The sequence below is a fragment of the Oryctolagus cuniculus genome, chromosome 12 (assembly GCF_051225735.1).
Source record: "Oryctolagus cuniculus isolate XC-2025 breed Fujian yellow rabbit chromosome 12, ASM5122573v1, whole genome shotgun sequence".
NCBI lineage: Eukaryota > Metazoa > Chordata > Mammalia > Lagomorpha > Leporidae > Oryctolagus > Oryctolagus cuniculus.
In genome coordinates this window covers 55,320,599-55,343,878 of record NC_142878.1, presented here as the reverse complement: position 1 = coordinate 55,343,878, position 23,280 = coordinate 55,320,599, and the positions used below count along the sequence as shown (strand labels likewise).

Genomic DNA, 23,280 nt, shown 5'->3' with positions numbered 1-23,280 from the left:
TTATTGAACAGAACAAAGATCATAGTAATAATTATCTTGGACATCTCTTTGGGATTTCTTTGTTGTTAATAATAATTCCGGGGATTGTGCTGTGGTGTAGCAAGTAAAACTGCCGCCTGCAACGCCGGCATCCCATGTGGGCACTGGTTCAAGTCCTGGTTGCTCCATTTCTGATCCAGCTCTCTGCTACGGCCTGGGAAAGCTGTGGAAGATGGCCCAAGTCCTTAGGTCTCTGCACCTTCTTGGGGGACCCGGAAGAAGCTCCTGGCTCCTTGCTTCGGATTGGTGCAGCTCTGGCCATTGCAGCCTACTGAGGAGTGAACCAGCAAATGGAAGACCTCTCTCTGTAACTCTGCCTCTCCTTCCCTCTATGTGTAACTCATTCAAATAAAATAAATAAATATTTAAATAATTCCAACCATTGCATCTTCTGGAAATCAGAATAGGAAGAGAAGAAAACCTCACATAAATCAACCAGCATTAAGCATTAGTGGTTTTGAAAAAATATTCTTATGATAAGTACTAAGGATATATCTTCTACAATGTTGATGTGTTACCTTATCTTGAGTTACATAATGAAATACAATTAATATTTTACTTTCAGTTATAAAAGAAACTGTGTCCTAATAGTGATGCAAAACCACCAACGAACCTAAGTGTTATTGGCTCAGTGTCTTAAAGTATGTTATGGTTGTCGAAGTAGGCAGAAAATCTTGATTAGCTTACTGATATGTTAATAAATATATATTACTAATATATATTTAGATGTTTTGATCAGAACATTGAAGCTTGTTTATAATTACTGTATTTTGATTTTATTGTGGCAGAACTTATATGCAATAAACTTCATTGTCCCATCTGACTAGTTTTGACCTGTGTGTTCAGCCTTGAAAAGACTGTCATAGTCAAGGCAGTGAACACATGCTTCAGTTTCTAAGTGTACTTTTCCCTTGATAATCACTCTTTCACGTATCTACCCTTCCACGACAACCGCCAATCTTTTGTATCACTTTTCAGTAGTTAGATTTTATAGCATTTTTTTAAATAAACAAAATCAATCATATGTACATTTATGGCCTGGTTCCTGGTCACACAAGCATACTTTCATATTTATGACTCTGTGTTATGTGTATCAATGGTGTCACCATGCCCACACACATGCACAACCTTTCTAATATTAATATCATTCACCACAGTGGGAAAAATGTCTTACCCTGACATATAATTACCACAATATAGTTTTCACAAGGGTTCATTTCCTGGTGTTGTATCTTCTACGAGTTTGAACAATTATATAATCATGTGATATGATTTAAGTTTTTGGCGTTGATACGTGCCTGTCTTCGGTGCCCCGTGGCACATACTCTGCTCTGCTTGCTGGAGTTGCCCACAGGTGCTTACAAGCCCTACCAGTCAGGCAAACCGGATCCGGGTCCTCTCTTCACCATGTTGTGAGGAGGTTTTTAGGCGCTGATGCGTGCCTGTGTTCGGTGCCCTGCAGCGCATGCTCTGCTCTGCTAGAACTGCCTGCAGGTGCTTACAAGCCCTACCAATCAGGCAAACCGAATCCAAGCCTTCTCATTGCCGTATTGTGGGGAGACTTATTGATGTTAATTCATGCCTGTCTTCGGTGACCTGCGGCGCATAAGCTGCTAGCCACCCGCAGGTGCTCACCACCTCCCTAATCAGGCAGACCGAATCCAAGCTCTCTCATTGCCATGTTGAGGGGAGGCCTTATTTTTCTCTATTTCTCTATCTCCGGGCATTCCTATCTCTCCCATTTTACTTATATCTGCCAGCATTCCTATTTCTCTCATTTTACTTCTAAATTTCTGTTTCTCTTATCCCCGCAGCTTCCCGGCGCCCGCCCTGAGGCTGCTTCTCGGTGGCTTCCCGGCTCTGAGCCGCTTCAGCCGGCGCTTCTCTCATCTGCGCGGCTTCCCAGGCTTCGCGCACGCACTCCGCGGTCTCCGCGCCCCTTCGCGCCCGCACCACGGCCTCGCACTAGCCCCACGTTCCCTATCTATTCACGCCCCGTGCTCTCTCTGCACGCGGCGGCTTCCGCGAATCACACAGCATAGCTTACGTTTCCGCCACCGGTATTCAATCTAAGTTCCCCGGGCTAACCTGGCGAATTCAACCTATAGCTTACGTTTCCGCCTTATGGTTTGGCTTCCCGTCTTTTGCTCCCCGGGCTAATCTGACGGATTCCAACCTGGCCACGTTTCCGCCTCTGGTTTAACTTTTCGCCTTTTGCTCCCCGGGCTGACTTAAAGAATTCCAAGCTGGCTTACGTCTCCGCCTCGGCCAGCCCCCGCAGCTTCAATTTCCCTAACATTTTTCTCTACCCGGTATGTTTCCCTAAGTTTTCTTCCAACAATATTCCTCCCTCATTTCTCCTGGCTTCTCCCCACAGTCTGTATCCGAGTCTGTTTGTTCTAACTTTCACTTTCGCTTTCGACCTTAGAGATTTCTCCCAGCCTCCCCCCGTAGTCCGTATCCGAGTCTATGCCTAGGCTTTTGATAGCTTCTTCCGGCACCTTTTTCGTCCGGCTTTTCCCTAGGCTCTTTGCTAGTCTCTCTCTCTGGTATTTTCCCACTTCTTCCCGTTTCTTCCCTCCTAGGTTTCCTATCCGAGTCACGGCACCATTATGTCGCTCCCCCTCTTCGTGGAGGAACGACACAGGACCCTGCGCTGTTCTTTTGTCTGCTCGGCCCTTCCCGGGTTTGCTGCTGGTTCTTCCCGGGTTGGCTACCGTCCCTTCCACCTCCGTGGAAGGGCGGTTCCCCCTAGCCACTTTCCCCACTTCCGCGGGCGAGCAGCACACCGCCGGCCGGCTCTCTCGGGGGCTGCACAGGTGTTCCTTCAGGTAGATGTTCTCCTTAGATGTTCCTGGTGCATGTTGTCTCTCTCCTCCTTTATAGTCCTCTTCCACCAATCCCAACTCTGCTACCCACACGCCGAGTATGCTGCTCTCCTCCAATCAGGAGCAGCTCCTGCAGCTTGTCAAGTTGGTGAAAGGCAGCTGGGTAGAAGCTGTTTGCTCCTCTCCCAGCGCCATATTGTGGGAGAGCAGATGCATAGAATAAGTCTTAATTCCAGTAACTTAGTCTAGTCCGAGTTGCTCCCAGTTGCTCCCCACATAAGTGGTTTTCCTGCCCTAAACATTCTCCGTGTTCTGTCTATCCAACACTCCCTCTTTTACTCTGTACACTGGTATTTCTAATGTCTCAATGATGTTGCTTTTGCAAGAATATAATATGGCTAAAATCATACCAAACATATCCTTCAAGTCGGCTTCTCTCTCGTTTTTGCTTTTAGGCACTTTATATTTTCCAAAAAAAATATCATTTATATATAAACACCTCATTCTCTCAAAACATTCTACAACTATACAGCTGATTGCTCCATTATTTGAATAGGAAATGCCCAGAATACAAAAACAAGAGGGAAAAAGAAGCAAAACAGCAACTGACTTATGCTTTTATGTAGGTATGTTTCCACATATAAACATTTTGAAGCCTCTTACAAAATTATTTACATGATTTACATATTTTAAGTGCAAATTTTTTAACAAATGAAAACTATAATTTATCAAGTTATGAAAATTGCTTTCTAAAATGCACTATATTACACGAAAATAAACAATATTTTAAAAACAAAGTTAAATTTGCATTTCAGTTAAGACCACTTTTGGCATTTTGCTTACGTATTCCGCTCTTTGGTTAACAGCATTAGCGTTATATTACTATTTTATGTTGTATATGTGTAGCACTTGCTGCCTTAAGTTTTCAGTATAGCTTTTCTATTTAAAGCCAGACACCGAGTCTGTATTAACAGCAGATTAACTGCAATGTAATTGATTAAATTATTGTCTCATTGTATATTACATGCAAAATCTATATAAATTATAATTTGCCCAACAGTACTGAACGAGCAAATATCTCTATATGAAAACTTCATCATCAATTCTACATTGTCATATGTGAAAACTACAGTCCTTAAAAATGATAGTTTAGTTTATGTAAGAGGTTTAACTTTTGTGTATTGTAACTATCTTTAAGCTCTTCAGTTTACAATTCAAATAAAACGTACTTTTGTACTTAAACACTCCTATTTAATCAGTGCATGAAATCTGCTTTTTAAGTTCTTTGAATGATTATGATTCCTATCCCTTAAAGAATGAATTTGCTGATGTTGAGATGTACCTTACCACAAATTCTGTGAATGTACTCATGGGTATTTTCAAAAAGAAGCATGACTTTCCTCCCAAAGAATCCTAAAAAACTTGCAATAAACCCATAAAGCTGATTTGCATATTTACAAAATCCTGAATAGCAAATATTAGGTAACTCTTTTTTTTTTGCCAGGCAGAGTTAGACAGTGAGAGAGAGACAGAGTTATAGACAGAGAGAGAGACAGAGAGAAAGGTCTTCCTTCCATTGGTTCACTCCCCTAATGGGCGCTGCGGCCAGTGCACCGCGCTGATCCGATGGCAGGAGCCAGGTACCTATCCTGGTCTCCCATGGGGTGCAGGGCCCAAGCACCTGGTCCATCCTCCACTGCACTCCCTGGCCACAGCAGAGAGCTGGCCTGGAAGAGGGGCAACCGGGACAGAATCCGGCGCCCGGATCGGGACTAGAACCCGGTGTGCCGGCGCCGCTAGGCAGAGGATTAGCCTAGTGAGCCACGGCGCTGGCCAGCAACTCATTTTAAAAACAATAAAAACCGCATGTTCAATGGCTGTTACTTGTGAAACGCCAGGAACTGCAACGCACCGCTCAGGCATTATCTATTCATGGAAAACCTACCTGACGTCAAGTCAAATCTTGACACACAATCCATCCCCCTTCTTCTGTGGCCCGCCCGGACCCGTTCACTAAACACTGTCCGGTTAAATGACGCTGCCCGGGAGAACTCTACATCGGCGCCCCGACCCGGCGAGATGCCGCTGCCTGTGCTGAGATGAAGCCGGCCTGAGGAGCGGCCTGAGGAGCGGCCGGACATTGCAGCGAGCCGCCCAAACACTGATATTCATACGCTGTAGTCCCTGTTTTCTCAAATATACATTTCCAGTATCACATACACATATAGGAATAGGCTAAGTTTGTAGCTGCAAAGGAGGCTGGGGCGGAGGGCGTCGGCGCTGAGTTCTGACGTCACTTCGTGGGCAGGACCGAGCGTGAGACCCCGCCCCCAGAAGGCGTGGCACCCGCCTGCTTCCTGTCATGGAGGATCAGCCAGTCGGAACGCTGCAGTTGCATGGCTCCACAGCAGTGTGAGTCAGCAGGTGAGCGCTCAAATGGGAAGACGTGTGTCAGCTTGTGCAGCCAGGACAGTCGCAGTGGACACAGCGTCTCTCTGGGTCGGTGTTGCTCCTTCTGTCGTCGCTGATGGGTGGCGGTCAGTGAACCGACTGGCAGGGTGGCGGGTGAATTTGGCTTGTGAGGCATGCCAGCACACGGGTTGGCCGCGGGGTTATGTTCTGGAGCATCTCTGCTGGCCTTGCAGACTGTAAGCTCGGTGGTGAGGGGGAAAGAAGCGGCCCACTGTTGCAGAGACTGACTTGGCATTGTGTGTGTGCAACGGGGTGTGGCCTGGAACTGGTTCTTTGCAGCCTGTGGGATGGCAGGTGTGTGTGTCTATGTCTGTGTGTGACTGTGTGTCTGTGTGCCTGTGAGGTTGGTGGTGACAGGGGAAAGGAAGTGGCCTGCCATGGCAGACTGACTTGGCATTGTGTGTGTGCAAGGGGACATGGCCTGGAACTGGTTCTTTGTAGCCTGTGGGACGGTAGATGTGTGTGCATGCATGTGTGTCTGTGTGTGTGTCTGTGTGTGACTGTGTGTCTCTGTGACTGTGTCTGTGTGTCACTGTGTGTCTGTGTGTCACTGTGTCTGTATGTATGACTGTGTGTGTCTGTGTGTGAGTGTGTGTGTGTCTGTGTGTCTGTGTGTCTCTGTGACTGTGTGTGTCTGTGTGTCACTGTGTGTCTGTGTGTCACTGTGTCTGTATGTATGACTGTGTGTGTCTGTGACTGTGTGTGTGTCTGTGTGTCACTGTGTGTGTCTGTATGTATGACTGTGTATGTCTGTGTGACTGTGTGTGTGTGTGTCAAGGCCCCCTGGTGGCTGGCTGACACATAGCTGTTCAGAGCGCCCATGGCCACTGTGGGTTTGTAGACGTGTGCGTGTCCAGATGCGGTGTATTCAGCGGCTGCTGCAGGTGGCCCGGGGTGGGCAGTTCTGTGATGGGAGCTGAATGTACTGCTGACCTGGGGAAGGCCTGGGTCGGCTGAGCAGGATGGCGGTTCCCCGCAGGGGCTGACAGTGCTAGCAGCGCTGTCTGGATGCCTGTCAGGCCAGCTGCCAGGTGACCGATGCTGACGCTGTCAGGCGGCCCCGGGTCCCGGGTGACCGATGCTGACCCGTCAGGCGGCCCCGGGGTCCCGGGTGACCGATGCTGACCCGTCAGGCGGCCCCCGTTGGCGGTGAGGACTGGTCACCCCCGGGCGCTGCTCCTCTGGACTCTATGCTCTGGGAATCCTGGATCAGGGGGAAACTGAGGCTCAGATGCTTCTCCGTTCCGCAGTTCCGCACATGTCTGTGTCAGCTCCTCGAGGGGGAGGGTGGCAGCCGCGGGCCTGCGGGCGGGGAGCTGCGGGGCCAGGCTGCGCCTGCGGGCGGCGATGCGGGTCTCAACGCCTCCCCGGGGAACTGCGCCTCATCGCAGCCCGGCTGTCTCGGCGCCCAGCACCCCCGGGGCTGCGGGGCCAGGCTGCGCCTGCACGCGGTGGTGCGGGTCTCAACGCCTCCCCGGGGAACAGCGATGCATCGCAGCCCGGCTCTCTCGGCGCCCAGCACCCCCGGGGCTGCGGGGCCAGGCTGCGCCTGTGGGCGGAGGTGCGGGTCTCAACGCCTCCCCGGGGAACAGCGCCTCATCGCAGCCCGGCTCCCTCGGCGCCCAGCACCCCCGGAGCTGCGGAAACAAGGGCTGCGCCTGCGGGCGGCGGTGCGGGTCTCAACGCCTCCCCGGGGAACAGCGCGGCATTGCAGCGCGGCTTGCGACGCCCAGCACCCGCTCCTTTCCTCCGAGCTGCGGGAACGCACACAGGCTCGTCCTGCGGGAACACACACGGGCTCGTCCTGCGGGGCTGCACCTCGCCCACGCTGGCTGCGGCCGCGAGCTCTGCGGGCCGCTGAGGGAGGACCCCTCCAGCAAGGGCAGGCAGTTTCCTAGCACGCACGAAAATCAAAGCTGTGAACGTCCATATCCTCTGGGCGGCGGCTTTCTCCCGCCTGCCTACCGCGCTCTCCCTCCCCCGGCCCACTCCAGTCACAGTCCTACCTGCCCACCTGCAACTGAGGTTGGCTCTCATTAATACCTTTGGTTCTCCCATATGTGGGAACTGAATTTTTTTTTTTAATTAAAACACAAACAACGACAAGAAATACTGATATCAGTCTTCGTGCAAATATAATATTTTGTCAATAGTTATCAATTCTCATTATGAAACGAACTGCTGTAAATATTAATGTGCAGTTTTCAGTTAATTTGGGTAAGTAAAAGGAGTGTGATTGCTGGATTATATGGCAAGAGTAAGTTTAGTTTGGTATGAGACTTCTAATATGTCTTCCAGAGTGGCTGTAGCACTTTGCCTTCCCATCAACAATGAATAGTAATTACTGTTGTTGCAAATCCTCACTCGCATTTGGTGTTTTGGCTACAACCGTTTTAATAGATAGTGGTATGTTACACTATTTTAACTTTCATTTACTTGACATACTGTTTTTGTGTGCGTATTTTTCACCTGTGCGTATTTTTAAGTGAAGGTTCTATTTATCTCCTGGGTCATTTGCTGATATTGCAGTTTATTATTTTATTATTGAGTTTTAAGCATTGTTTACATACATTGGATAATTTCATAGATTTTGACTTTGGTGTTATATCTAACAATCTTTGCCAGGGTCGTCTAGAATGCAGTCCTATTTTTATCTTGGAGACTTTGTGGTATTGCATGCTATATTTAGGTGAACCATTGCAATCTGTTCTTCAGTTAACATTTGTTAAGATTATAGTCTGTGTGTAGTTTATTTGTTGTTGTTACATGTCTGTCTAATTGTTCCAGCTTCAATTTTTGCAAACTGGGGTTTTTCAAATGAGATAGGACACGAGAGTATCCATTCTAAGAGAACGCCTCCGGATAGCTATGTGCTCCCACTTTTTTTTTTTTTTTTTAAGATTTTTATTTATTTGAAAGTCACAGTTACACAGAGAGAGGAGAGGCAGAGAGAGAGAGAGAGAGAGAGAGGAAGGTCTTCCATCCAATGGTTCACTCTCTAATTGGCCGCAACAGCCAGAACTGCTCCGATCTGAAGCCAGGAGCCTGGAGCTTCTTCCCAGTCTCCCATGTGGTGCAGGGGCCCAAGGACTTGGGCCATCTTCTGCTCTCCCAGGCCATAGCAGAGAACTGGATTGGAAGAGGAGCAGCCGGGACTAGAACCAGCACCCACATGGGATGCCAGCGCTGTAGACAGAGGATTAACTTACTGTGCCATAGTGCCAGCCCCAATGCTTGCAAATATTTTCAACAGCGATCCGTGTACCTGGATTTTCCATGTTTTTCTTCATGTTAGCCTTTTCAGGCAGAGTCATTGGTTTTCTAGGGCCTCTTGTCTATCATGGTCACTCTGGGAAGCCTTGAAAACACATACACAACACTGAAGTAAAGAGTGGATGTGGGAGGAAAAAGAATGGTGGATTAGGGAGTAGATGCTACACAGGGCTAGGAGGATAAAGTACAGAGAATCTGGTAGGAGGTTCACGCTTGGCAGAGAAGAGAAATCAAAGTGAAATTTTATCCAGCTGCTATGGATATGTGCAAGACATCCATGTGGATCCAATACAGTTGTTTCTTTTTAGAATGAGATAGTACTGCAATCCTGACTGTAATTCTGATACTGATATAGCTTCCCAAGTATCCAGATTCAGTGTTTTAGAGTTAGATCTTGTTTTGCATTTTGCAAATATAATATTTTATAAAATCATTCTTTTGTTGGCCAATGCTATTAAGTGTTATTACAGGAAGATCAAAGTATGTCTAGAAAAATATGATATGTCTAAAAACGTGTCTTCCAGGCCATTTCCACTGTTATTCTCTCCCTTCTTCCATATCTACTCTTAGTCTCCATATTCATTTTCCATAGGAATTTGATCTGTTTGTTGTCACGAAAAAAAAAAAAGGAATCGATAGACAGGCTTATGACTGAAAATAAGCAATGTGTTGCCTTTGTATTTTTGTATATTTAAATATTGTATGTTTAAAAATGAAATGTTTTTATAACAAAGGAATAACCAAAATTGCTGGGTTGTGGATTACCAGATCATATAGCAAAGTAAACTGAGTGAAACTTTTTGGAAAAGGACCCCTCTGGGAAATATTTATCGTAACTGAGTATGTTTCCGTTTGTAATTGGGATGTGTATATGAATCTGCCATTGAACTTTCTCCTCTGGCAGTTGGTAGAGATCTCTGACTTGGCAGTTTCAAACAGAACTCTGACCTTTGTGGACACAAGAGAGCTCTCTAAGTAACATGGTTTCTTTCCTACGCTGATTCTCATCCTGGGATATCCAGATCTTCTCTCAGAGGTTCTTAGTTTGTAAGAAACATAAAATCGTTGGGAGGATGGTGCAGGCACTGTCTTGTTTGCATTTATGGCATAACATATGTATGTGCTTGTGTCTTATTCTATTCCACTTACTTTTCTCATGCACAAAGCTTTGTTTTCTTAGTTATATGGCAACATTTCTTTGTTTTTCTCTCAATGAAGTGTAAGGAAATGATTCCTGGGGAATTTTGAATTTATCAAGAATACATTCTGAAAAACACATTCATTGTTAATAGCCTTATTCAGAAAGTTGACTTAGCTTTTGCCATTACTGAGGTTAAAAAGACCCATTTTTGGTTACTCTATTGTTCATTTTATTTGCCTTCACTTATAAAATATACAGGAATATTTTTAAATTTCCTTTTATCTTTTTAACAACACTTTCTACCTGAATTTTCCCCAGTATTTTAGTCTTCTTTTCTAATCATCATAGTGTAGTCTTATGATTATGGTCAAAGGACAGGCAAGCGTGGGAAAATGACTTTCCATAAATAAGTATTTATCTTCTTTTATGTCAGTACTTTATTGCAATTATTATACTTGTTAAAAAAGATTAAATACTACCTTCTATAATTTTTAAGAGACAAAAATGGTACATATGTTTAGAATAATATATGATGTTATGATACATGTATATATTGTAGTGTCCAGTTGGGTTAAATATATCTATTTCTACAAATATTTAAAATTTCTTTGTGTTGAAGCCATCTAAAATTCTATCTTCTATCTTTGCAAATGCAGAAATGTACAGTATGTTAACATTATCTATACTCACCATACTGTGCAATATATTCCTAGAACTTCTTACTTCTATCCTGCTATAACTGTACCCATTAATCAATCTTTTACCATTCCTCACTCCCCTCTATCCTCCCTAGCCACTGGTAACCACCTTATATTTATAATTTTTATTAGAGCAAAAATTTTTTCAGATGCCATCTGTGAATAAGGTAATGTGAGATTTTTCTCTTTGTGCTTTGCTTATTTCATGAAACATAAAGACCTCTATTTCCATACGTGTTGTGAATGTCAAGATTTCATCCTCTTTCATGGCTAAGTACTATTCCATTGTGTAAGTGTACTGCATTTTTAATGCATTCATCAGTGGACAGACTAAGGTTGTTTCCATTACTGGCTAATGGTTGCTGCTCTTCCAGTCCAGCTCTCTGCTGTGGCCCAGGAAGGCAGTGGAGGATGGCCCAAGTGCTTGGGCCCTACACCCGCATGGGAGACCAGGAGGAAGCACCTGGCTCCTGGCTTTGGATCGGTGCAGGGCACCAGCCATAGCGGCCATTTGGGGGGTGAAAGGAAGACCTTTCTTTCCATCTCTCTCTCTCTCTCTCTAACTCTGCCTGTCAAATAAATAAATAAATAAAAATAGTGTTACAGTAGATGTGGGCAAGCAGATGACTCTTTCACAGGATGATTTATTTTTCCTTGTATATGTACCCAGAACTGAGTTTGCTGGATCTTATGGTAGTTCTGTTTTTCACTTTTTGTAGATACTTGTCTTTTTCAGATTGTTTTATTTCACTAAACATAATGATTTCCAGTTGCATCCATTTTGTTGTAAAATACAGAATTCTTAATGTTTAGAATAATAAAGAAATTGATACAAATAGATTTTAACATTCAGGTTTGCCTTCTAAGGATATACAATGCTATGAATGTACTCATTAGTCCATGTATAAAGTTTTACTTGTTTTACTTAAGGGCCAGATTTAAGATAGCCATGTAAGGAAATCCAGCATTCACCTCCTCTTCCATGAGGGAAGCTCAGAGCAGCCACCTATTGATGTGAGTGCCTGAAGAACACCTGAGTGTAGTACGAGAACAGTGGGAGCACAGTAGGCTACTGATGATAGCACAGCAGCATAGGTACAGGGGAAAGATGAACAAAGCCAAACTGGTGGCATGTGCAGCCCTACAAGGGGGTGGTGTGCATGGATGGAATTCCATGTTATAGGGTGGTATGTGAACAGAAGAGCATCATCAGAGACCAACTGATTACCTATCAATCCTCCCTAGAAAAGAAGCTTGTCTCCACATACTAGCAGCTCAGTAAGCAGATTTCCCTGGAAAAGTCGTAGCATCTTGGCTTCCGAGTAGGACTTATGTTGTCCCCTTCCCTACCCCTCAGAACAAGGGATGTTGCAGTTAGGTGCCATCTTGAGAGGGGAGTGACTGCTGCAGTCCAGGCTGTGCTAGGAGACAAATGCCCTTGCGTGTGTTCTCCCCGGGGATTCAAGGACTGAGTCTGTAAATTGCTTTCAGTAGTATAGTCATTTTAATGATATTGATTCTTCCACTCTGTGAACATGGAAGATTTTTCCACTTTTTTGGCCTGCTTCTATTTCTTTCTTTAATGTTTTGTAATTCTCATCATTGAGATCTTTGACACCCTTGGTTGATGATTCTTTTTATTTCTGTTGTGTCTGTTGTTACATTTCATTTTTCATTACTAATTTTATTGATTTGGCTCTTCTCCCCTTTTTTTGGTTCATCGGACCAATGGTGTATCAATTTTCTTTTTTTTTTCAAAAAGCCAGGTGTTCATTTAATTGATCTTTTGTAGTTTTTTTACTTCAATTTTGTTTATTCTCTAATTTTAATGATTTCTTTTCTCCTAGTTTTGGGTTTGGTTGATGTTGCTTTTCTAGATCTTTGAGATGTGTTGATTGCACATTTATTTGTTGCCTTCCCAATTTCTTGATATATGCACCAATTGCTAAAAAATTTCCTTTTAACAATGCTTTTGTAGTATTCCATAGGTTTCAATATGTTGCTTTGTCATCTTTATTCATTTCCAGAATTTTTTTATTTTGCTTTTGATTTTCCCAATGACCCATTGTTCATTTAGGAACATGTTGTTCAATCTCCATGTGTTTGCATATGTTATATAGATTGTTTTTTTAAAAAAGATTTATTTTATTTATTTGAAAGACAGAGTTACAGAGAGAGGTAGAGACAGAGAGAGAGGTCTACCATCTGCTGATTCACTCCCCAGAGCCTGCAATGGCTGGAGCTGAGCCGATCCGAAGCCAGGAGCCAGGAGCTTCTTCTGGGTCTTGCATGTGGGTGCAGGGGCCCGAGGACTTGGGCCATCTTCTCCTCCTGTCCTAGACCATAGCAGAGAGCTGCATTGGAAGAGGATCAGCCGGGACTAGAACTGGTGCCTATATGGGATGCCTGTGCTTCAGGCCAGGACTTTAACCTGCTACACCACAGTGACAGCCCCTATAGATTCTTGATTTGTCAATTTCCAGCTTAATTCCATTGTAGTCAGAGAAGATGCATGGTATGATTTTGATTTTTTTGAATTTGCCGAGACTTGCTTTATTGCCTAGCCTGTGGTCTGTTCTAGAGAAAGTTCCATGCACTGGTAAGAAGAATGTGTGTTCTGCCACTGTGGAATGAAAGGTCCTGTAGGTATCCGTTAGGTCGTTTGGTCTATAGTGTCAGTTAACTCTATTGTTTCCTTGCTGATTTCCTGTCTGCTTGATTTGTCCATTGCTGAAATGGAGTATTAATATCCCCCATTACTACTGTATTGGAGTCTATGTCCCCCTTTAGATCCATTCACATTTCTTTTACATAGCCAGGTGCCCTGTAATTAGATCAGTATACATTTATATTAGTTACATCTTCCTGTTGAATTGATCTCTAAGTCATTGCATAGTGCCATTCTTTTTCTCTTTTAAGAGCTTTTGTGTTCAAGTCTATTTTGTCTGGTATTAGGATGGCAACACCAACTATTTTTTTGGTTTCTGTTGGCATGGGGTATCCTTTTCCATCCTTTCACTTTCAGTCTGCATGTAGCCTTGTTGGTGAGATATGTTTCTTGGAATATATCGTACCATTCTCTCTGCTGAAAAGTCAGCTGTGAGCCTAATTGGAGATCTTCTGAAAGTAATCTGACATTTCTCTTGTTCATATTTTTAGAATCTTTTCTTTATGTTTTACTGTGGAGTGTTTGACTATGTGTTGTGGTGAGGATCTCTTCAGGTTATGTCTGTTAGGAGTTCTATGTGCTTCCTAAACTTAGACATCTCTTTCTTTCTCCAGATTAATTATTTTACTGTAATTATTTTACTAAAAAGGCCTTCTAATCCATTCTCTCTTTCCATGCCTTTAGGAACTTCTAAGAAATTTCTGACACTGTTTTTTAGTTTTCTAATTTCTTCTTATTTTTTTGTTCTGACTAAGATTTTCAGAGATTATCTTCTAACTCAGATATTCTTTTTTTCTGCCTCACCTAGAATGTTTTTTTTTTAAATTTTTTTATTTATTTGACAGATAGAGTTAGACACTGAGAGAGAGAGACAGAGAGAAAGGTCTTCCTTCTGTTGGTTCACCCCCAGATGGCCGCTACGGCCAGCACTGTGCTGATCCAAAGCCAGGAGCCAGGTGCTTCCTCCTGGTCTCCCATGCGGGTGCAGGGCCCAAGCACTTGGGCCATCCTCCACAGCCTTCCTGGGCCACAGCAGAGAGCTGGACTGCAAGAGGAGCAACCAGGACTAGAACTTGGTGCTGGTATGGGATGCTGGTTCCGCAGGTGAAAGATTTGCCGAGTGAGCCATGGCACCGGCCTCACCAAGACTGTTCTTAAGACTTTTCACCATATTTTTATTTGTTCTATGGAAATCTTCATTTCTAAAATTTCAGTTTTGTTTCTCTTTAAAATCTGAATTTTTTGAAAAATTTTCATCCGTGTCATGTTCGGATTTCTTTAGTTCGTGAATTTGCTTCTGATTACTTCTAAGTAATGCTACAATCAGTTTTTAGAATTTCATTTCTGGTATTTTGTCAACCTCTTCATCTTCACATTCTAGTGTTGAATTGTTGTGTTCTTTTGGAGTGCCAAATTGTCTTCCTTATTTTTGTTTCTTGAATTGCTGCATTGATCATTAGACATTTGTGGTGATAGCTTTTTTCCCTTGTGATGGCTTTTTTTTTTAACTTTTATTTAATGAATATAAATTTCCAAAGTACAGCTTATGGATTACAATGGCTCCCTCCCCCATAACGTCCCTCCCACCCACAACCCTGCCTTTTCCCTCTCCCTCCCCCCTTCCATTCACATCAAGATTCATTTTCAATTCTCTTTGTATACAGAAGATCAGTTTAGCATACATTAAGTAAAGAATTCAACAGTTTGCACCCACATAGAAACACAAAGTGAAAAATACTGTTTGAGTACTAGTTATAGCATTAAACCTTGTGATGGCTTTTAACTTTGACCTATGTCTCCATGGCTTAGTGGAGTGTCTGTTTCAGTGAATACACAGAGGTGTGTCCTGGGTGTAGTCAGCGAGCTCTGTTCAATGCTCTAGGGTGAGGGGAGTATCCAAGGTGACACCCAGGCTGGGCATATAAATGTCTTCTTTCTCTCTCTCTCTCTCTCTCTTTTTTTTTTTAATAAGAGGAGAGGTTTGTTGCACTCTGTTGGTGTGTTCTCACTCACACCCACTCTCCTCAAAGGAGACCAGTGCCTGAGTGCTAGACCCAGTTGGTACAGTTTTCATCTGTGCTGCCCCAAGAACCATACAAAGGATCTGTGCAGTCCTCAGCGTGAGCATGGATCCTGTAGCAATGACCCTCACCAGGGAATCATGGAACAATGAGCATGTGGAGCCTCCCTTAGTGACCGCCCAAAGTCCCAGCCACACTCTGCATCCTCACATACTGCCTCAGTGTTTTCGCATTTCCAGCACGCAAGGCTCCCACAGACACGAACTCTCAGCCAGCTGTCATTTCTCTCAGACAGACTCAGGCATCTCCTCTCATCTGGTTGCTGGGAGCATGGACACGAGATGGCTCAGCTGTTATAAATGTCCAAAATGGTGCCCGCCCTCTTTCGGCTAGTTACAGGGTGCTGATGCTGGGTGGTCAGGAGAGAGAAATGTGCTGCCTTTTCCCCCTGGGATGGCAGATACGCTGTCCCCCACAGGGCTCCAAGCAAGGCTCACGTCAGGCTCATCTCGCAGCTTTGTGGCCCATGGCTTAGGCTGCTGCAATGGTCTCATCTCTTTCCAAAGCTGGTGCTGAGGCTCTGGGCTGCTGTGGTCCTGAGTTGTTTGTGTCCACACCCTCTATGTAGGTCCACAATGTCCTTCTAATTTGTGTGGAGTTTCCTCTGCCATTTTATCCCTAACTCTTCCCTGAAATTGCACTCTCCACATTTTTTAACGATTTTTCCCTAAACTAGAGCAGTAAGCTCCCTCCTTTTTCTGCTATCTTCCAGACTTCTCAAGATTTAGTAATTAAGACTGAAAGAAGCAAAGGAATTAGCAGCATGTTTTATTTATTTATTTATTTATTCATTTTTACTTTTAGTGATTTAATGGAATCCAAGAAAAGTAGTCTCCGTGGTTATTCATTTTGTAATCTACTACTTTCATTTATTCTCTTTGCATTTTCCCCCTTGCTTTTTCCCAATAATATTTGAATAGGATGTTAATAAAAAATAATTCTGGGGCTGGTGTTGTGGTATAGTGGGTAAAGCTGCTGCCTACAATGCCAAGCATCCCATATGAGTGCTGGTTCATGTCCCTGCTGCTCTTTTTCTTATCCAGCTTCCTGCTAATGTGCCTGGGAGAGCATCAGAAGATGGCCCAAGTTCTTGCACCTCTGCAATCCCAGGGGCAACATGGAGGGAGTTCCTGATTCCTGGCTTTGGCCCTGCCCAGACCTGGTCGTTGGGGCCATTTGGGGAGTGAATTTGTAGATGGAGGATCTCTCTGGGTATCTCCCTCTCTGTGACTCTGCCTTTCAGATGAATACATCTTTAAAGAAATAAGTAAAATTATGTTGTTGAAAAACTGTCATTGGAATTTTTGATGGGCATTGCCAATGTTAGAGAAACAGTTTCTTCTAAGCAAGTTAGGAGAAAGTTCAAGAGAAATTAATTAAAATGCTTTCTAGAAGGACAAATGTATGCCATTCTAAAACAAAACAAAAAGCAACAAACAGACAAAACCCACTTATATTCTCATTTAACCTAGTTGAATGTGTACAAAGACTAATGGGATAATTCTCCTGTAAATAAATATTGTTAGCTTTTTTGGTACTAAATATTTCCCTTAGAATCCATTTAGTAGCCTCTGAATCTCTTCATAGCATTTTTCATCTCTTTGTTTCTCAGAGTGTAAATGATTGGATTAAGGAGAGGTGTAATAACAGAGTAAAACACAGCAAGAAATTTGTCCATCCAGGTGACGTTGAGTGGCCACACATAGATGAACATACAGGGCCCAAAGAAGAGCACCACCACTGTGATGTGGGCAGTGCAGGTGGAGAGGGCCTTCGATGCTCCAGTTTTTGAGCTTCGGTGCACAGTGAGAAGAATATATGTGTAGGATATCAGTAACAAAATGAAGCACGACACGGCCACAATGCCACAGTTGGCATTCATTGAGATTTTCAAGTTGGAGGAATCCATGCATGCGAGCTTGATCACTAATGGTCTATCGCAGAAGAAGCTGTCTATTTCTTTGGGACCACAGAAAGGTAGCTGCACAATCATAACAATTTGACTCATGGCATGCACAAAACCAATGGTCCAGCCAGTTAGCACCAGTGCAATGCACTTTTGTAGGCTCATAATGGTGGAGTAGTGGAGTGGTTTGCAGATGGCCACGTAGCGATCATAGGCCATGATCACCAGTATCACCATCTCAAGTCCTGCAATGAAGTGTGAAAAGAAGATCTGGGACATGCATCCTCCAAAGGAAATGGTTTTGTTCTCCCTGAGAATGTCTGTGATCATCTTAGGAGTGGTGTTGGAGGAAAGCCACATGTCAACAAAAGACAGGTTGGCCAAAAAGAAGTACATTGGGGAATGGAGACAGGGGTCAGTGATGACTAAGAACATGATGATGGTATTTCCAGATACAATGATTAGGTAAAGTATTAAAAATATCACAGACAGTACGACTTGAATATCCCATGATTGGCAAAGTCCCAGGAGCACAAATTCTGATACCATGGACTGATTTCCATAATCCATGTTATTAAGTGTGTCCTCCGAGTGAACCTAGAGAGAAGGATAGTTTACCAGTTAGTGGAATGGGAAAACGGACTTAATTGTTTAAAAGATGTATTTAGTTGAAAGCCAGAGTGACAGGGGCAGGGGAGAGAGAGAGAGAGAGAGAGAGAGAGAGAGAGAGAGACTGATTTTTTCCATCCACTCCCCTAATGGCTGCAACAGCCAGATACGGGCCATGCTGATACCAGGAGCCTGGAATCCATCCTGGTATCCTACATGAGTGGCAAGAACCCAAGTACTTGGACCATCAACTGCTGTAGCCAGGAGTGGGACAGGCACTCTGAAACAGAATGCTAATGTCAGAAGCTGTGGCTTAAACTGATGTGCCACAACACTGACACCAACTTGACTTTTTGAATTTGGTGTTTTTTGGATTGGCATTTAGCATATGTATATGAGAGTGAAAAGAACAATTGTGAGGAGAAGTGCTGCCTTATATACTTGGCATTGTGCTTCAAAAAATAATAAAATGCTTAAGATTGGATTTCCAGGATACAGAGAGCAATACATGTTTTTCATTTTTAAGTAGACATTTTTTGAAGGGAGTGAGGATGAAAGAAAACCTGGAAAAAAAGACCTTGGTGTCACTTAGAAATTAATTTATTCCACTAATCCAATGAGAAGAATCTGGGTGAGTATTGATGAACAGTAATTACCCTTGCTCACAGAAATTAGGCCGTATATTTAGGAAGATGAATATGAACTAATATTGAAATCTAGTAAGTTGATATTTCAGCATTACAGGGTCTCTTCACTACATATAAAATAGTTTCTTCAGTCCTCAGCTGAACTTCTGTAATACATCATAAAATGAAATTTTTAGCATACCTCTCTAAAACATATGCTGGAACTTTAGGAGTAAAACAACATGGAAGATCACATGAAGGATTTAGTGGAAAATTCGTTTACAGGAAAACTCTGTATGGATTCCAAAAAATTTTTGCATAAAAATAAACTCATTTTAATCCCATTTTCTATGAACTTTTTGAATTTCCCTTGAATGATAAAGTATGTGCCTTGTTTTGTATTCAGATCATCATGCTAATGTATTTATTGAATGAGCAGACTTGTAAACACCTACTAACTGGATGCTAATCATAGAATGTGATACCTTGAGAATCATGGAGTATCTATTGCTGGGGTCCTACAGGCAGTGATACCATGAATATTGTGCATTTTCCATGAACTTTTTGAAATACCTTTGTGCAACATAATGGAAATCATTTAGTCAAAAAAGGGATTAAATAATGTAATGTATATGAGTGAAATTGATATCTTGAGATTAGATTATTGTTCATAGTCTTTGTCTATACATATGAGTAACAGTAGTCTTTCTACTTTCTTCTTACTGAATTCTTTATTTAGTGGATGATTAAGCTTGTGATTACAAGGTAAATTGAAATTATGTTGTTGCAAAAATTAAAAGAAAAATAAGAAAGGAAGGAAGAGGGAAGGTGGAAAATATCACTATGTTCTTAAAACTGTATATATGAAATACATGAAATATGTTCTGTTTATATAAATAAATAAATTTAGAAAAAGAAAAAAATAACAGTGAGATGTTATGCAGAAAGTGGGAGGCTGTTCAGATGTAGATTTTGACTTGATGGACTTTGTTATCAATATCTGCCTTCACTGAAATACATGGCTGCCTGCTTGGAAAAAGCCAGGGTTTGAAATATTACCATCTTCTGACCAACACACATACAGACATTATCTGTCTGCCTGTCTATTTATTTGTCTGTGTAGCTATCATTCATCTGTTTTTCTGGAAATAAATTAGATACATAAGCAAAGTATAGCTTGGAGTGTTAGTGCTGATTGAGGTTAAATTCAGTGATCACTGATTATCTTTAAGTATGATAATATTAGTGCTTATATTGATTTCTATATAAATTGAAAATTCTCAGGTTAGATGGTAGAATGATGCTTTCCCATATCTTCTCCCCTTTTAGGATTTCTCTTCCCATTTAAGTTTTTGTGTATTGCATGTGTTTTTATAATTTAAAATAAATCTTCAGGGTGTGGCCATGGATAGCGGGTGAACAATGAAAACACTTCATGTTAGCACCATTTTTCTAATCCCTTATAGTAAGAACTCTGGAATATAAATTATAGATATCATGAATGAAATTCTCCTAGAGAAATTATTATGTATGTTTGCTTTTCATTAAAGGTATATTAATACAATTTCACAGCTTATAAATAAACATATCATTATAGAAGAAAAGAATTGCTCATGTTCTAAGGAAAAGACTCTGATGTTACACTAATATATTCTTGCCCCCTGAGAAACTGAAACAACCTGATTGTTTCCTTGGAATGTCTTCTGAGCATCACACGCTTTTCTAGGAAAAGTTTTCAATGACTAGTTCTGTACATGTTGAACAAGTGGCAGAAGATAGCTAGGGGCAAAACCAGGACTTCAACTGGAATTTGCTGAAAGATGAATGAACTAACCAATAAGAAATGAAAATGCCTTTTTTATTAGTTTTGAAATTGTTAACATTTCATATATTAGAGAACCAATTATACCACTGTTAATATTAAAAATATTAGGAGAAATAAGATAATAACCATAGGCTTTTAAATTATTTACATGTAAGCTAAAATCTTACTCTATGTTTATTGAACTTGTGACCTCATGAAAAATCTATTACTGCTTCAATTTCCTTATCTATAGGAAAAGGACACTAAATCTAACATATGTGTTTGAAGGTGAATTAAAGCACACTCGGGGGCTAGTACTGTGTTGCAGTGATGTAAGCTACTGCCTCTAATAATGACATTTCATATAGGAGCACCAGTTTGAATCCTGGCTGCTCTTTTTCCTATCCGGCTCTCTGCTGATGTGCCTGAGAAGGCAACGGAAGGTGGCCCAGGTGCGTGGGCCTTTGTCACACATATAGGAGACCTGGATGAAGTTCTGGGCTCCTGGCTTCAGCCTGGACTAGCCCGAACCAGCCATTGTGTCCATCTGGGGAATGAACCAGAATATTCATGTGCTCACTGTCTCTCTCTCTCTTTCTTTCTCTCTCCTCCCCCTTTCTTCCCTTCCTCCCTCTCTATCATTCTGCTTTTCAAATAAATCAATAATTGAAAAATAACATGTAAATCATACACTCCTGTAATACTCAGTGGAGGGTAAAACAAATATTAGTTTTCCCCTTTCTTTTTATTAAATGGGATTTTAAAGTAGTACATTTTACAAAGCTTATCAGAAACAATTTTACTGCATTAGCTGAGAACTTTATGCCAGCAAAAATTCATATGATAAACTTCCTTTAAAATATTTACTAATATTTTCTCCAAGTGAACATACACACACTCAGAAATCTGCATGATGTAAAAATGTGAACACCACATTAGATATGCTACTTGCTTTCCCAGAGTTTAACCTTTTCACCTGTCATATTGCCTTCTTTGGAGAAGTTACTGATATTTTCAGAGAATCTACAAGAGATAATAGGACAACTTATAAAAGCACATCCAGCATTCTTACCCACAACAGTAGTAGAATTCTCACAAAATGGCCAGTATTCACTCTGGGATCGGTGGAATTGAAAAATTAAAGAAGGCAAATTGTGTCTGGTTTAGGAGAATGAAAATGAGCACGTAATTTTCCTCTCCTTCAATATGCAATGATGCTTCGTTACACTATTTCTATAATAATGGATCTAAAACTACAGGTGATTCTCAATATTTTTACAAAGGGAAATTTTCAACTCATAAAACTTAATAGATTCCTATGGAAAATTGTGGGATGTACACAGAAAGAAAAGCAAAAATTCACCCCAGTACTTGTTCTTAGTTGTGAGTTTTAATTCTAATTCTATGGTAATATTACTTCCCACCCAGTAGTGAACACCTTTTCACTCCTGTATCTATGCCATAATTTTTCTTCTATGCAACTGTAATTCTAAAAGCCTCTCTGAAGCAGTGCATTCATGTCATACATGCACTGTTCTTAGACCGTAGAAATGCAAGTAGGAATAGGGAAGGAGTAGAAAACATTATGAATAGTGTTCTGAAAATGTCAGAATCTGAAGAAGCTATTCACATATCCAAGCATGGTGGGCCTGTGTGCAATAGATACATAGATATATTTTAATAATCATCTTAAAGAATGGAATTAGAGAGATGAGATGACTTACTAAACACAAAGTTTCTCTAAGATCAAATTCTCCTTTAGTCTTCTGATGTTTGCTTGATACAGTGTCCGTTGTTGGGTGGAGACTGTATCTGTGGAAGTGCTTTTACTCAGGCTGACTTATATTCACAACTTGAAGAGGTCCCTTGGGTGGCATTTTCCGATTCAGTGTTCTGAATAGAACAAGAATCGTGGGAATAATTGTCCGCGGACATCTTGTGGGGACTTCTTTGTTAATCATGATATTAGATGTTCATGTTCTGGAAATTAGAGCTCAAAAACAATATACTTCATATAAATCAGCCCAGCATTAAGCGTTAAAGAAAGTTAAAGGTATTATTTATTTGATGATCAATAATGAGGACATGTATTCTCCAATATTGGTTTGTTATTTAATTTTGATCCATGCAATAAGACCAGTTAATATTTTATTTCCAATGCATGAGAAGTTATATACTGCTTTGTATGATGTAAATCCACCATCAAACCCCCTGATATTTCTGGAGTGCCCTAATACATGTCAAGGTTTTCCAAATAAGCAGGTAATCTTGGTCAGTTTCCTGACTTATTTCAGTGTAACCTGTGATTAATTGAGGTCCTGAAAGTTATGTACTATATGTTAAATTATTTTCCTTAGATAATAATAATATGGGCTTTGATATTAGCTTAGAATAAATTTACTATTTTTGACACTTTGGACTTTAAAATGATTTTATTTTGGCGCAATTGGTAAGTAATAAATTGCCCATATTTAAGTGTGCGATTAATCAGCTTTGACCTGTGTATATACATTCATGAAAAGATCATCACAGTCAAGAGAGTAAACATGTCTCAGTCCCAAGTTCACTTGTTCTTAGGTTACCATTCTTTCCCTCCCTCTACACATCTGTCTTCCACAAAACCACTAATTTTTGTCCAATATTATTAATAAATTGCATTTTATAATTTTATATAAATGGAATCCATCATATGAGCTTTCTGTGACCTTGTTTCTTTCACTTGAATGTACTTCACTTGAATTCATACTTATCATGCTGCTTGTATTAATAGTGCATTCTCTTCTGTTGCTGTGTGGTATTCCATTGTACGTGTATATCACACTTATGTTATGAATTCATCTATTGAGAGACATTTGGACTGCTTCCAGTTTTTGACCATTATGAATATGTATATACTCATATCTGTGTACAAATATATGTGTGAATTTAAATTTAAATTTATTAAGACTCATTTGAGTTCCAGAATATGATCAGTCTAGGTAAGGAAATGTTCTATATACACTTAGAAAGAAGAAATAATTTGATATTTTGGGGCAGTGTTTTCTACAAATGCTGATTCTGTCAAATTGTTTCATATTGTTTTATATCTGTCATATTGTTTTATATCTCTGGTGAATTTTATTCTAATTCTTCTAT

General features: G+C 41.6%; 1 pseudogene; it reads right to left on the bottom strand.

Annotated features, from left to right (window-relative positions):
• Positions 1 to 16,737: 16,737 nt before the first annotated feature.
• LOC100340776 (olfactory receptor 4K14-like) lies at positions 16,738 to 17,679 on the bottom strand (annotated as a pseudogene).
• Between the last annotated feature and the right edge of the window lie 5,601 nt (positions 17,680 to 23,280).